Raw genomic sequence first — 16,893 nt, 5'->3', positions numbered from 1 at the left:
GGGAAGTGTCGGTAGATTTTCTGACTAGGTTGTTTAACAAAATATTAGACAGTAACAAGATGCCTGATGAGTGGAGGAAGAGTGTTCTGGTACCAATTTATAAGAAGGGTGATGTACAGAGTTGTAGTAACTACAGAGGGATAAAGTTGATGAGCCATACCATGAAGGTTTGGGAAAGAGTAGTTGAAGCCAGGTTGAGACAGGAAGTGGAGATTTGTGAACAGCAGTATGGTTTCATGCCTAGAAAGAGCACCACAGATGCAATATTTGCACTGAGGATGCTGATGGAGAAGTACAGAGAAGGTAGGAAGGAGCTGCATTGTGTTTTTGTAGATTTAGAGAAGGCATATGACAGGGTGCCAAGAGAGGAATTGTGGTTTTGTATGAGGAAGTCAGGAGTGGCAGAGAAGTATGTTGGCTTGGTGCAGGACATGTATGAAGGTAGTAGAACAGTGGTGAGGTGTGCTGTTGGAAGGACAGAAGACTTCAAGGTAGAGGTAGGACTGCATCAAGGATCGGCCCTGAGCCCCTTCTTGTTTGCTTTGGTTATGGATAGGTTGACAGATGAGGTCAGACAGGAGTCTCCCTGGACTATGATGTTTGCAGATGACATTGTGATCTGTAGTGAGAGTAGGCAGCAGTTGGAAGAGAACCTAGAAAGGTGGAGGTTTGCTCTAGAGAGAAGAGGAATGAAGGTCAGTCGTAGCAAGACAGAGTATATGTGCATAAATGAAAGGGAGACCAGTGGAAAAGTGAGGTTACAGGGAGCAGAGGTGGTGAAGGTGCAGGAGTTTAAGTACTTAGGATCAACAGTGCAGAGTAGTGGAGACTGTGGAAGAGAAGTGAAGAATAGGGTGCAGGCAGGGTGGAAGAGCTGGAGAAAAGTGTCAGGAGTGATTTGTGATAGAAGAGTTTCAGCTAAGGTGAAGGGAAAGGTTTACAGGACTGTGGTTAGACCAGCTATGATGTATGGTTTAGAGACACTAGGGATAGGCAGAAGACAGGAGGCAGAGCTGGAAGTGGCAGAGTTAAAGATGCTGAGATTCTCTTTAGGAGTGACCAGGATGGACAGGATTAGGAATGAGGTCATCAGAGGGACAACACAGACAGGAAGGTTAGGAGAAAAAGATAGAGAGGCTAGATTGAGATGGTTTGGACATGTGCAGAGGAGGGACAGTGGATACATTGGTAGGAGAATGTTAGAGATGGAGTTGGAGGTAGGAGACAGAGAGGAAGGTCAAAGAGAAGGTTTATAGATGCAGTGAGGGAGGACATGGAGGTAGTTGGAGTCAGAGTAGAGGATACAGAGAACAGGGAAAGATGGAAATTGATGATTCGCTGTGGCAACCTGAAGAGGGACAAAGCTGAAAGGAGAAGAAGAAGGAGTCATAAACTGTGGAAGGGAGGAAGATTCTTCTCCCTGCAAGGTGTTTGTCTTATGTCAGCAGTGACATCTGTTTGGTTTGATGCCCAGAGAGTGAACTTAGAGGAAGGAGGCCCATAAGGAGGTTCCGCGTTGATGAGAAGTCAGCAGGGGTCATGCTTGTGTGACCTCAGATGGGCTGACCCCAGAGGAAGTTGAGCCAGCCCCTCCAGGCCCAAGGGGCTCCCAAGCCGAAGCCCCTGCAGATAGAGCAGACTCAACCCCAAGCGTGGTGGGGCCCCATGAGGAAACACGGGAGCTAAAAACCAAAAGATAAAAAAAAAAAGATTAAAAAAAAAAAAAAGATGTCATCCTCCGTCTTCCCTTTTGTCTCCTCATCCAGCGCCGATTCCCTGCAGCTGGGAAAGAGGACATTCCCGTCCTGATGGGGTTCCATTCTCAGCTGTTGGGGTTTGTCTGTGGCGCCGCTCTCCGTGGTTCTGAAGGGCCAAACTCAGGGCTGTAGGTGAGAGCACAGAGCTCTCTGGGGTGCTGATGCCCTCACCTGCCTCACTCTGGGGTTGCCACAATCTGGACACTGGACGTCCACTAGAGGCAGCAGAGTAGCTGAGAAGACATAAGACAACAACCACTAACTGGGCACAGGTTGTACCGTGAGCTGACTTCACAGATATATCTGGTAAACTGCACATGAATGTGGCACATAAGCAGGTTAATGTTGCTAAATGAAGTCATCACCTGCACAGGGACTCGAACCCTGGACCCTCAGATTAAAAGTGCGATGCTCTACCATCTGAGCTACACAGGTTTTGTGCTTGTCAACACTTATTTAGTTTGTGAAGAAACTATGTACATGAGCTAATGTGTTGCATCCACAGGTTTTACATTTTAACACAAATACAGGGCTGGTCGTGCAATTGATCACGCCTCTGACTTCAGATCGGAAGATTGTAGGTTTGACTCCTGGCTACTTGTCCAGATCTAGGATTCTGCTGAGAAGGTTCTATCAATCTGTCTAATTACCTTGAATCCTTCAATCATTTTCTTGTGCTTGCTCAGGTTACGTATCATGGTGGTCCAGCTGAATCTGACTCCAATTTATTGGCGTGGTCCAATAACGTAGACAGCTGGCCAACATGGACAGGTGGGTGTAGTGGTTATCTCATCTGCCTTTAAAACTTTTATAACTGGGTGGAAATGTCCTCTTTATGTCACATTGGCCCAGGTAAATCCCACAGCTACCAAATGTAGCTGTTGAAGAGGAATAACCAAATCTTAAAATGTGATTCATATTCAAGTCAATTTTGCAACATTATCAGTCAACTGTGATGAGACTGTTTGAAAAATGATGTTTATTCCCACATTTTATCCACTATACTCCTGATAAGACCAACTCAAGGACGCCACTTTGACAGAAACATGGTTCTCATGGTCAAACTCAAGAACTGCAGGCAAATCCAGCTCTTCACCTCAATTTGTGTCCTGCAAGAACTAGTATAGAATTATATTTTTAGAATGTAATTCTAATTATATTTTTATAATATAATTCTATGCTACTTTACACATGTAAGATGTCCAGGCATCATTTCCTGTCATTCACTGTGTCACTAACTCTTTAATTCTGCCAACAGCCAACACTTTTATTATTATTATTATTAGTCCTTTAAAGACTGGTTGTATTTTATTAATGAACCAAGATTTATGAACAACAGTCAAAATTTCTGCATATAACTTATTAGGATCAAGCAAGTACCTGATCAAATAAAAACAGAATGACTAAACACCCGCTTATTTATCAAGAAAGATTTTACATTTCCCAGCTGTTACAAATGTGGAGTGGTGACATGTTAGAATATTAAATAAGAAGAGTAACTCAATATGTTTGTTTACTGTAACTACATGAACAGGACAAACAAGTAAGTATTTACAAGGACAAACTTCACACATGTTCACATTGACATGTTTACATCTGTTGACATCTGTTTACAGCTGCACAAAAGCTGAAGAGTCACACATCTATTCATTGTGTAAACCTCTGGATCTTCAGACTTTGCTTGTCACATAAACAGCAAGAAAATGAATGACAACATTATTTAACGTTGTGACATGTGCTCAGCTGGGTGAACACACAAGGAAAAGAGGAATCAGAGGCCTACCGAGGATCAGGATTTCAAGCTGATTGAGAGAGTTTGTGGTGGAAGTAGCATAAGGTTGAGGAAACTAGCGTATTTTGTGGAGATTATGTGTCGTCCCAAACATTGTTTCATCCTCTACTGCTTTCAAACAGGATCAAACGGATCTGTAATCTTTGCAACTGTTGATTTGCCTTCAGAAATGTTAACTGAAAACGGCAGAATAACTTTAACAAGATTTCATATCATCAGTTGTTTGCGGATGTTCCACAGGCACTGTCACTTAACAGGTCAAAATGTCTGACTTGCGAACAGGGTAGCCTGAGTTGAAATCCCTCTGCAAAATAGTCATCAGTGTTTATGGTCAGTAATTAACTGTTTCCAAAATTCCAAAGCCAGCAATTCAGTCCTGCAAGAGACATTGTTGACATTTACTGAAAAAGTGAACAGGGACAATAAGAAAGCTGTCAAATGTGGGATTCAAATCCACGCCTCCAGGGGAGAATGTGACCTGAACACAGCACGTTGGACTGCTCAGCCGTCGTGACAGGGGGTGCATCTGCTTTATCTTCTGCAGAGATATGACCTTAATTTTGAAGGGGGAAAAAAAAGATATTAATATGACAGCTGAGTTTACTTCAAATTTACCTTTTGCATCTTAGGGGAATGTGATAACCACTACACTATGGAAACTGCTCTTAGAGCCCAAGGATCACTGAAGGTTGTATTTTCTTCCCATTCCTGGAGCTCATGGAACTTCGAAGGCTGGTGTGCTTCAACATCTGTGAGAACATCTGCTACAGACTTTCTACCAGTCTGTGTTAGCGAGTGCTGTCCTGTATGCAGTAGTGGGCTGGGGGGGCAACCTGAAGAAGAACGCCTCTCGCCTGAACAAACTGGTGAGGAAGGTGGGCTCTGTCATTGGCACAGAGCTGGACAGCTTGTCATCTGTGGCAGAATGAGTGTGTGAGTTGAGTGTGCATAGTAAACGATATTTTCTCACACTCATTCGGTGTGAATGCGTTTGGGTACGCAAAATACACAGTATAAGTATGGAAGTATGTAATTTGAGACACAGCATTGGTTAGGAATTGCTTTATCAGCCAATTGGAACTGGATGCGATCAATTTCTTTGTCTCCCGTTCTTTAGGTTTACAGCACATAACCAGAAGTAATGTCAAGACAAGGTGTTCTTTGCTCCTTTCAAGACATAAAGCAGTGCTCAGGAGTCATGCAGGCTCCTCAAGAGAGCTTTCTATTCTTGAGTAAATGAAATATTTAAAAGATATAGATTTGCTTTCTGGCTGTGATCTACTCTATCACAATCTACTCTATTCCTATGATTACAGATCACAAGGGATTAGCAGTCCATCAACCTGAACTGCTCTGTTGACTTGTGTGTTGTTGCTGCACTCAAACATTATAATATGATTCCACTTTATTTTGCCCAAAGAGCAATACAGTTAAGACTGAAGAGAAAAAGGTCTGTCGTCCATTCAAGACAAAACCTTTCTATTTTCAATCCAGAAGCATAACAAGGAGGGAGGAGTTGCTACGCAAATATGACTGTTCAAATATTGGTTCAAGGCATGTTCACAGAAAATCAAAGCAGACCTGCTGACCAGGCTGTGATTGTACAGTGTGAGGTGAGAAATGCGTGCTGTGGCTGCACCAAATACGGCAAAGGAATGTGTTGTGAACTTTCTCCACTCTTTGGAAACACCAGATGACGGATTCAAACTGTTCATTTTTCATGCCTTGGTTTCATTGACTGGCCCTGCGATGAGCTGGCGACTTATCCAGGGTGTACCCCGCCTTTCGCCCGTTGACAGCTGGGATAGTGTCTCTGTCACTCCGTTACACTGGTGTCAGAAGTAAAGCGGCTGGGGGAGACATCGCCTTCGCGGGAGAATGCGGCCGTCGTTCCGTCCGAAATTGAAGAGGGAAGTGGGTGCTGACGAGGCTGGATCAGTATGACGCTGCTGGAGCTTGGGGAACGCCGGCGCAAAGAGAGCGGGTGAGAGAAATGACCGTTAGAATGGCTGCTGAGGCGGGCTTTGGCCGGACTAACCACCCGGAGGAAAGTCAGTATACACATGGCGCTCAGCGGCAGTGGAGTCTACGGTGGTGGAGCGGCTTGGTGGGCGTGTGCTGCCCCCAATGAAGACTCCCAGGTATGATGGCAAGGCTGATTGGGAGGCTTTTCATGCCCAATTTGAATTGCTTGCTAGAGCCAGTGAGTGGTCCACAGAGGTAAAAGCTCTCCAGCTAGCGATGTGCCTGACTGGTGATGCACTGACGAGCTTACTGCTATTAAGCCCAGACGATAGGAGCAATTATGAGGCTTTAGTTGGAGCGTTAAAGAGGCGCTTTGGACTTTGCGCAGCGGCCAGCCTCCTCCGCTCTGAGCTGTGCAGCCGACATCGATGTCCAGGGGAGCCACTGAGAGATCTCGCTAACGACATTGAAGGGCTGGTCCACCGCACCTACGCCCACATGCCCCCCGTCATCCAGAGCGAATTGGCCCGAGACCACTTCCTCCGGGCCCTGCTACCGACTGATCTGCGTGTCCAGACCCTGCTGGCTCACCCCAGGTCGCTGCAGGAGGCTTTGGAGCTGGCCTCGGAGAGGGAGATGCTGTGTGTTGGGCCCCTGGGGAAAAATCACCAACGCTTCACCTAAAGTGAGGGCTGCGACTGGGGCGGACCTGGACACGACAGCACCGGCCTGGGCAGAGGAACTGACACAGCTGGTCCGTGCAGCCTCACTGCAAGGAGGGCGACAGTCTAGACCGTGCCCGAGGACCTGTTGGGGCTGTGGCGAGCCTGGCCACTTGGTCCGGGATTGCCCCCATTTGCCTGCAAACCAGGGAAAAGACACGGGGACCGCATAATCGGGACGATGCGGATCCCTGGGACGATGTCCCGACCCAACGCAAGAGGGGAGGCAGCGCTCCCCAGTCCAGGGGGGACTTCATGGCATTCAGTTGATGTTGACGGTCAACGGGAGCAACTTGTGATGTTGGGTCGCACCTGGGTAGGGGACTGCTGGTATTCAACTATGACCATTGAGGGGACATACTGTTCTGCTCTGGTAGACACGGGCTCTTCCGCAACCCTGGTTAGACCTGATGTGGTGGGGAAGGGGTCGACGGTTTCCCCCACCATAGTGAAACTGCAGACCGTTACCGGAGAGCGGACACCCATGGTGGGCGAGGCAGTGGTGACTCTGGGGTTGGGAAGGGCGACGGTTCGTTGCCCGGTGTGGGTTGCGGATCTAGAAGACTGTATACTGGGGCTGGACGTTCTTAAGGCATTGGACTGCGTTATTGACACAGGAGGGGAATACTCACCTTTCCAGACGGTCACCGTGTCCAGATGTCTAAGCGACCAACACAACCAGGCTGCTCCTCAGTGCACACCATTGCAGCGCCACCTCCCAAGACTGGAACCGACGTGGCCACCTGCCCAGTTCCTCCTGGTGTACCGTCTACACTACCCCCCTCACCACCTGTCATGGATTCGCGCCCTACATCCCCAGCTACCTGCTGCACCCTCCCTATTGCACCACCCCCATCTCCCTCCACACCAGCGGAAGGACCGTCAACACCACCCCCATGGTCTCCACACCGCCGGACAGGGTCCTGGCGGTGAGGGAGGTCTGGCAGAGAAACCGTGATGGACTGACGCCCAGTGAACAGGAGCTGTTGTGGCAGCTCCTCCTGGAGTTCAAAGACTGTTTCTCACTGTCCGAGGATGATGTGGGCCGGACAGACCTCATTCAACACCACATCGATACTGGACACGCACGGGCCATTAGGATGAGACCTCGACGCCTCCCCTTGGCCAGGCAGGCAGCGGCGGATAAGGCTCTGCAGGAGATGCAACGGGCTGGACTCATTGAGCCTTCCACCAGTCCTTGGCCTCCCCTGTCGTCATGGTCCCCAAGAAATCACAAGTTGACTGGCGGTTCTGTGTGGATTTCAGACCCCTCAACAAAGTGACCAAAAAGGATCCCTACCCCCTACCGCGCAATTGACGAGACTCTGGACACGGTGTCGGGGTCCACCTGGTTCTCTGCACTAGACCTCCGCAGTGGATACTGGCAGGTCCCCCTTGCCCCAGCTGCCAGACCTAAGACAACGTTCATCACCAACGGGGGCCTGTGGCAGTTCAAGGTCCTTCCGTTTGGCCTCTGTAATGCTCCCGCCACATTTGAGAGACTGATGGACAAGGTGCTTGCTGGCATCCCCCGCCACGAGTGTGTTGTGTACCTGGACGATATCCTTGTGCATGGGCAGTCGTTTGAGGCAACTTTGGGGGCTCTCAGGCGGGTGTTGGAGAGAGTTGCGGCAGCGGGATTGAAAACTGCATCCCCAGAAGTGTCGCTTTATGAGGCGAGAGATTTCATTCCTGGGACATGGACTTAGGGTGGTGGGGTCGGCACCATGGCCGACAAAGTGCAAGCTGTGAAGGACTGGCCCATCCCCAGCTCCACACGAGACCTTAAAAGCTTTCTGGGACTGGCATCCTATTACAGGAGGTTTGTGAGGGGGTTCGCCTGCACCGCTGCGCCCCTGTTTCGGCTTCTGCAGAAGGGGGAGGTCTTTGTGTGGACAGAGGAGTGCCATGCGGCTTTCGTCTCACTACAGAGGGCCCTGGTGGAAGCCCCAGTTCTGTTCCCGCCGGACCCCGCCCTACCTTTCATCCTGGACACAGATGCCAGCAGTGTCGGCTCTGGTGCTGTGTTGTCACAGTTGACACCTGGGGGGAGAGAGGGTGGTGGCATATCACAGCAGGAAATTCAACAGTGCCGAACGTCGTTACTGTGTCACCAGGCGGGAGCTACTCGCCGTAGTCAGCGCCATCCGTCACTTCAGATATTACCTTGGGGGCCTCCACTTCACAGTCAGGACAGACCACTCAGCATTACAGTGGCTCATGACCTTCAAGGAGCCGGAAGGCCAGCTGGCGCGCTGGATTGAAGAACTGCAGGCGTACGACTTCATCGTGGTCCACAGACCAGGTGCACAACATGGAAATGCAGACGCGCTTTCCCGCCGGCCCTGCATTGCTGAGGGCTGCCGCTACTGTGAGAAAAGGGAGACTCAGGAATGTGAGCGGGTGCAAACTCAGGTGATATGATATGTGCGGCCGGGGGACTGGAACGGCCCTCCACCGGAAGGGGACAGACAGCTGTGGATACCGTGGAGTGGAGACGCACACAGGAGGAGACAAAGACATTGGACCGGTGTCTCGGTGGGTGGCAGCACGTCACAGGCCATCGTGGCAGGAAGTCGACATGTGTTCTCGGGCCACCAAAGGACTCTGGTCGATGTTCGATGCCTTGCGGCTGTGTGAGGGGGTGCTACAGAGGGGATGGAAAGAGCCGGCTACAGGGGAGACACAGTGGCAGGTGGTGGTGCCAAAGACCCTAGGGGGGGTGGTGCTCCAGGCGGTGCATGGAGGCCCAGGCTCTGGCCACTTTGGGGTTGGGAAGACGCTCCGCCGCCTCCGCCAAGGATTTTATTGGGGCCAACATAGAAGGGATGTGGAGGATTATTGTCGCCGCTGTGACAGCTGCACAGCAAAGAAGGGCCCCATGGACAGATCTCACGCCCAACTCCAGCAGTTTCCGGTGGGGGGTCCCATGGAGAGAGTGGGAATTGATGTCCTCGGACCATTTCCCCGCTCTGAGAGAGGGAATCGCTTCATCCTTACTGCTATGGACTACTTTACCAAGTGGCCAGAGGCATACTGTCTGCCGAACCAGGAGGCGGAGACCGTAGTGGATGCACTGGTGGAGGGAATGTTTAGTCGGTTCGGGGCAGCAGAAGTGATTCACACAGATCAGGGCAGGAACTTTGAATCCCGCGTGTTTGCTGCCGTGTGTGAAAAACTTGGCTCCCACAAGACTCGCACCACGCCCCTCCACCCTCAGAGTGATGGGCTGGTGGAGAGGTTTAACCGCACCCTCGCACAGCAGTTGGCAATAGTGACATCTAAACACCAACAGGACTGGGATAACCATGTTCCCCTGGTGCTAATGGCGTTTCGGTCTGCAGTACAAGATTCTACCTCCTGCTCCCCTGCCCTCCTCATGTTAGGAAGGGAGATCCGTACTCCGGCCGAAATGATGGTGGGCAGACCGCCTGACCCTCTCGCAGATCCCCCAGGACCAGAGTATGCCAGGAAACTCCAGGACCGTTTGGAGTCTGCACATGAGTTTGCCAGGGACCAGCTGCGCAGTGCAGGGGCAAAACAAAAGAGGCACTATGACGTGCGGACCAGGGGACGGCACTTTGTAGTCGGAGAGTTGGTCTGGGTGTACCACCCGCAGAGAAAAAAAGGCAGATGCCCAAAACTGGACAGTGACTGGGTGGGACCTTGCAGGGTTTTGGAGAGGCTGGGCGAGGTCGTATATAGGGTCCAGCTGCCACTAAGAGGAAGGAAAGTTGCCCTGCATCGGGACAGGCTGGCACCCTACCGGGGGAAGACCACCTTAGCAGGTCCCGGCTCCGGGGAAGGTGGAACCCCAGACGCCGTGCCGACCCCAGCCCAGGGACCCCTTGTGGACTTCAGTTCCCCGTCCGTCACACCCCGAGATGGACTGTTGCCCCTCAGCTCTGAACCTGCCCCTGACTATGCCCTAGTCCCCTTTTCCCCTTCCTCAGGGCGGGGTCGGCCCCACAGGAACCGTAGGCCCCCTAGACACTTGAGGGACTTTGTTTGCCCCCTCGGGGACGAGGGGCTTTAAAAGGGGGGGTAGTGTAACGAACTGTTATTTCTGTTGTTTCTGTTCATTGTGTTCCAGGGTTGCTGTGACGTTGTTTGAGTGCTGGGGTTTCCGGTGGTCTGTGAACGCCTCAGGTGCTTCCGGGTTGAGGACGGAGCTGCAGGCGTGTTGGGGTGGACTTCTTGGCGCGTTCGATGTTATTGGGCGACAGTGTTACTATTTCTATATTAAAAGCCACCTAAACTGGAGCAGCATTCCCGTGTGTCTCTGTCACTCCGTTACAATATTATCAGTAGCACATGAGAGTCAGTGGTCTGCGCACCTTGGTGTTACAAAGACATATGGAAACATTTTAAGACATTTCTTTTGGCCTGGGTTGAAGTCTGATGTCGCAAAGTACTGCCGCTCCTGCCACACCTGTCAAATTGCTGGTAAACCAAACCAAGTCATTCCTCCTGCTCCCCTACATCCCATTCCTGCAATAGGAGAACCATTTGAGCGCATAATCATAGACTGTGTCAGACCCTTACCCAGAACTAAAAGCGGAAACCAATATTTGCTTACCGTCATGTGCGCAGCCACCCGTTTCCCTGAGGCCATTCCGCTCCGTAACATCACAGCCCGATCCGTTGTTAAAGCCTTAACACGTTTTTTTTCCACATTCGGCCTTCCTCGCATAATCCAGACCGATCAAGGCACAAATTTCAAATCCACCTTGTTCAAACAGGTGTTTTAGCTTTAAATATGCAGCACGCTGTCTCCAGTCCCTATCATCCAGAGTCTCAGGGCGCGCTAGAACGCTGGCACCAGACGCTAAAATCAATGCTTCGCAAATATTGCCTTGAGACTGCCCTGAGTTGGGATGAGGGAATCCCCTTTGTTGTGTTCGCAGCCCGTGAAGCCGTAAAGGAATCCCTCGGCTTTAGTCCCGCTGCTCTCGTTTTTGGTCACACGCCCCGTGGTCCATTACAGTCCTTGCAGGAGAAGTTTCTGTCGTCTGCCTCTTCGTCTCCGACAAATGTGTTGGACTTTGTCAGTAAATTCCGTGAGCGTCTGCACCGTGCCCACTCGTTCGCGAGAGAATCTCTCTCTGCCTCTCAGACCATTATGAAGCGCCGTTTTGACCGCTCCGCTGTTTCCCGACAGTTTAGCCCCATGGAGGCTAAAGTTTCTGCGATTTTGGAGTTCCCCGTGCCCTCCACTAGGAGAGCTCTGCGTCGTTCTCTTGGCATGGTCGGTTATTATCGCAGTTTTTGCCGTAACTTCTCCGCCCATTAACCAACCTGCTCAGTCCAAAATTCAACTTTGTGTGGTCATCTGATTGCCAACAGGCTTTTGACAGTGCCAAGTCGCTCCTCTGCCATTCTCCTGTGCTTGCTGCGCCTGATCTCTCGCGCCCATTTAAATTGGAGGTTGATGCCAGCGCCGTTGGGGCCGGTGCTGTGCTATTACAGGAGGATGCTGAGGGCATAGACCATCCAATATTATACTTTTCCAGAAAGTTTAATAAACATCAGGTTCACTATTCCACCATCGAACAGGAAACTCTTGCTTTGTTATGGGCACTTCAACACTTCGAAGTATACCTCGGGTCCAGTTCTTTGCCAGTCACAGTGTTTACTGAACATAACCCTCTCACTTTCCTGTCTCATATGTATAACCACAATCAACAGCTCATGCGGTGGGCCCTGATTGTGCAAGACTACCACCTTAAAAATAATTACTGTTTTTAATAATTCTATGCTGCTGTTAGAATTAGAAATAGAAAGAAAAGATGAAATATTGAAGATGGTCATGTGATCAATACGCATTTAATTTGCTGGGAGTATATGATAGGACACATGTGAGGATCAAGCCACTGTAGCAAAGATCAGAAGAGCTCAGGTGGGGCAGCTGTGTGGGCCTGTAACCATGTTTGATGTTGGAGTAGGCTTTATCCAGGGTCTTAGCTCCCCTTGTGGCACATTTAATGTGCTGATGGAATTGTGGAAGCGCTACTTTCAAATCAGCATGGTTAAAGTCTCCTGCTATCATAAGTGTGCGCTAATAAAGTCCTCGATTACGAACTGTTCGCTCCGTAATCCAATGCGGAGAAGATCCTGTCGACTGTAGGTAATCAACGCACGACAGGTGGGGTAGAGAAAAAACATGCCAACAAAAACAATAAAATACGCTGTTTCCGAGAGGAACTACGAGCCGCTGCATCTGTGTGCGCCGCCATGTTGTATGTTGTATGTTGTATATGCTCCCCTTTGCCAAGGAGGCTGCACTGAGGGAGCTACATGACATGATCAATGGGCATGACACTTATCCTGACACTGCTGTCATCATTTTAGGAGATTTCAACCACTGTAAAACTGCACCAGTTCATGACATTCCCCACCAGCCACTGCTTCCTTCTCTATTTCTAATTTCTCTAAATCCAGTTCTAGCTTTGCTTGTTGCTTCTAAATTTCTAATTGTCTCTTACTGTATGCGGCTTTAGCATCTGTAGCTTCAGCTGAGGCTCGTGCCATGATTGCTTCCAGGATGACGTGGAGGACAGGTGTCTTGTTATAAACTTTGAATTTGAATATGTCACATCCCAAACTCTACCTTTACATTCTGATTGGTTGTCGTCCTCCGTCTTCCCTTTTGTCTCCTCATCCAGCACCAATTCCCTGCAGCTGGGAGGGAGGACACTCCCCATCCTGATGGGGGTTCCATTCTCAGCTGTTGCCATTTGTCATGTGGCTCCGCTCTCCGTGGTTCTGAAGAGCCAAGCTCAGGGCTGTCGGTGAGAGCATGGAGCTCTCCAGGGTGCTGATGCCCTCACCTGCCTCACTCTGGGGTTGCCACAATATGGACTCTGGACTTCCACTAGAGGACGCAGATGGCTGAGAAGACACAGGACAACAACAACAAACAACTGGGCACAGGTTGTACCGTTTCAGCTGAGACTGACTCCATGAAGTTTCTATTTATATTCATTCTTGATTCAGTTATTTTATTTTTTATTATCAATGTCTGCTTGAGGAAAATCTACATGTCTTTTGGTTGTTGATCTTTTTACACATTTTTTGTAAACTTGCAGTTGTCTCTGCTGGATTCTATGGATGAATGTTTCATGCGATTAATTGAGATGAATTAATTAAAAAGCTTGTAATTACTTAGATTAATATTTTTAATATCAAATCCTGTCGTGGGTTATTTTTTATTAATGGTGGGTGTTAATCCTCAACAGGGGTCACTTTATTGTGGCGGAGAGATTTGCGTGTCCCTGTGACCCTGGGAGCTGTGTTGTCTGGAGATTTACTGTATGTTCCTGGTAGGGTCCCAGGGTAAATTGATCCCAGCTGATGGGGCCAGACAAAGAACTGTCCAAATTTCACTCCATGGAATATAATGGGAGAATCGAGAGGACCCTGTCCAGCCTGCATCATCTGCAAAAACCACCATCACCTGTAAAAGCAAGGATGCCCCAAGTGTCGGGCTTCTTCAATCAATCAATCAATCAACCAATCAATCAATCAATCAATAGACCAATCAATCAATCAATCAATCAATGCTAAGGCTACAAGAGGTCCTGGGTTCAATTCCCAAACAGAACCATGTTTCTAAGTGGAGTCCAGGGTGCTTGACGAGGTCTGATCAAGACAAGTGAATTAAATGAGACAGCAAACTTCTTCGGTCAAACACTATTAGCTATGACAACGTTGCCTAATCCAGTGAAAAATGTCATTTTAATCCTGACTTATTGCAACACAGCTGCCTACTCCTCAACATTTTTTTTTCTCAGAGGGACTTTATTTCCCAACCATCTGATGGCATTAATGTAGGAGCTGAGTTTTTTTTTAACAAAATCTAAACAACAGTCGGGTTTCTTTTCCTAACAACGGAAAATACAAAATAAAATACACATTCCTTTATTCCTAAATTTATGACATATTGTCCACATAAACTCACTTCTCACTCCAGCATGCAGCCTGTGAGCCCAGACACACACACACACACAAAGTGCAACCTCTCCCCTCTAAAGTTCAACAAAATCACACGCGAGGGCGCTCTCTCTGGAGATCTGCTGTAGAGCTCCTCTTACATTGCAATGACGATCAAAGATGCTTCATTTCAAAGAACCGACAATATAAGCGTAGTATAGAACAAACTTCCTTGGAGCAAGGTCATGTTTTTACTTCCTTCGAGCTGAAGTTGAACCAGCAACCTAATCCTGTTGGTCCTCTGTAGTCTTCTGTTCTACCAACTGAGCTGTCGAAAGCAGAGAGCTGGTCATGTTAACATGTGTAAATATTTTTAGTCTCAAATCACATTTCATAGCACTGAAAAAGAACTCAGTGAACAATGAACTAAAACAACACAATGTTTTATTTAGATATTTTCTTATATTAAGAAGTTTCAAGTTAGTAGGTTATTAAGGATGGAGAGATTCACCGACTTGAATCGGTGCTCCGATACAGATGTTTGCAATGTGACTGCACCAGTAGCTTCATTGTGCATCAGATACAGCTCCTGGCACAATCGGTAAAACCCATGGTTACATCGGTTAATACATAGTTTAACTGCTTTGCACCCGTGTTTTTGAGGCGCCTTGAATGCACCATCATCATCGAGGCATGGTTTCAGCCGCAGTTAGTAAACAGCATGTGAATACATCAAAGATGCGATAATAATCCATTTCTAATGGATAAAGCCTTGGCCTGGATGAGAGGTCATCAGGTGGGGCCCAGTCTTCTTTCAGTGTTTGGACACTCAACCACAACACTCTCCAGCTGGTGGGTCGGCAGTGATTGGCCAAATCTCTGCCCCTCTCGTCCAGGTTTCCAGCTATTGTCCTTTGTTTATGCCAGAGCCAACAGGAGGCTCAAATCGTTCTGTCAAATCTTCGTTGTATCGTTACTATATCGCATCACTGACATCGTGTATTGAGATGCCGATCAAATCGGCCTCAGTGGTGGGGATTCACTGGTTACTGTTTTTTTATTCATTCAATTTTATAAAGTGACATTTATGAGTATTTCTTGGATTGATTTTTTTTTTTCAGGACTAATCACATCCTCAGTCATTTTTCACTGTTGTTTTGTCCATGAATCTTCCTGTGATACTGTTTTGAGGTGACATGGAGGCTATACACACAATTTTATGCAAAAGAGGATGAAAAAAATCTGGTCAAAACAAATGGAGGACATGAATGCAGGACAGTACAGCAGTTTGTCAATCCACCTTTTAATTAGTGCGTTTAATTAGTGCCTCAGTTTCCCCATCCAGTCAGGGCTAATGGTGCAATGGACAATGCACTGGTGTCAAACTCTAGTCCTGTTGGTCTGTTTGTCTTTTCCCTGGAAAAGTAACAGACAACATACTCTACCGACATAAGTGGACTTGGTGAAGGCAACGTGCTGTATTTGCTAAAATAGCTCAGTTGGGAGAGCGTTAGACTGAAGATCTAAAGGTCCCTGGTTCAATCCTGGGTTTCAGCATTGACCTTCACAAAGAAACAAATTGCTGTTCAATACCTCTCCATGAGAAACGTGCACCTCAGTATTTCCAGTAGTCTATGGCTGTGTTTCCCAGCCCTGCGTCTTCACATCTGGCTCTCCACCTTTCATGTGGCCCTCGAGAACTTAAAAATAATTACTTTTTTTAATAATTCTATGCTGCTGTTAGAATTAGAAATAGAAGGAAAAGATGTAAAATTGAAGATGGTCATGTGATCAATACGCATTTAATTTGCCCACCTTGCTGGTGCCAATGCCTTCAGGTGGGTTGCTGGGAGTATATGATAGGACACATGTGAGGATCAAGCCACTGCAGCAAATAAGGAGGACTACCTGAACAGGTAAGGTGGATACAAATCATCACTTCACACAGAGATATAGTGCCCAACCTGATGTAAACTATTGTAACTATTGTTATTTACTTTTCTTTGTTGACAGGACACTTTTCCACTCCAATCAGCTGCAGGTGCTTTGTGATCGCAAAGGACGCTTCATTAATACATTCACAGGTATGGATGGAAATCAGTGTTGTACAACAAATATGTAACACTCATTTTCATCCAAGTAATGTTGTGAACCACAGATAATATGTATTTGCAGTTCATGATTATAAATCATTAGAAACATAAATATGTTTCTAATTTCTACAAATATGAAATTACAAATTTAGGCTCAAACAAATGATGCTGTTACAGTTAATGTTAATGAAAATACTTTAATCACAAATTATTGGATTAAGAATACACATGAAGTGTTTGTAGGTGCTGTGGCTTAGCTGGTTAAAGTGCCTGTCTTGTAAACAGGAGATCCTGGGTTCAAATCCTAGCAGTACCTCATTATTCAGACTTTGTTGTGGAAAATTCCATTTTGCTCCAGGATAAAGTGTCAATTGAACAGTGAATTATGCAAACCTGCAGACAAGGATTAACCAGCACAGGAACAGCTTCTTCCCATCAGCAGTCACCATAGTAAACAGTTAACGACGCACAAGCACATTGTCAACAGCTGAATCATTCAGCTGCACTACTGACTGACAGTCGGAATACGTAGCTGCTTTTTTCCTGTTCATACATGTACAACATGTGCATACATTGTATTCTTTGTATCGTTTGCCTGCTTAGTGTTTTTTTTCCTTTTTTTATTCAACTGC

The 16,893-nt window shown here is 47.8% G+C and overlaps 2 non-coding genes across 2 annotated transcripts; one reads left to right on the top strand and one right to left on the bottom strand.

Annotated features, from left to right (window-relative positions):
* Positions 1–2,119: 2,119 nt before the first annotated feature.
* Positions 2,120–2,192, bottom strand: TRNAK-UUU (transfer RNA lysine (anticodon UUU)). Its single transcript has one exon. It is a non-coding gene; the product is annotated as a tRNA-Lys (tRNA).
* Positions 2,193–16,503: 14,311 nt separating this feature from the next.
* On the top strand, positions 16,504–16,577 carry TRNAT-UGU (transfer RNA threonine (anticodon UGU)). The gene has a single exon. It is a non-coding gene; the product is annotated as a tRNA-Thr (tRNA).
* Positions 16,578–16,893: the final 316 nt, after the last annotated feature.

This window comes from Lampetra planeri, unplaced genomic scaffold (genome assembly GCF_965212315.1).
Source record: "Lampetra planeri unplaced genomic scaffold, kcLamPlan1.2.h2 scaffold_1882, whole genome shotgun sequence".
NCBI lineage: Eukaryota > Metazoa > Chordata > Hyperoartia > Petromyzontiformes > Petromyzontidae > Lampetra > Lampetra planeri.
The sequence above is the reverse complement of the archived record's forward strand: the minus strand, read 5'-3'. Positions and strand labels throughout refer to the sequence as shown.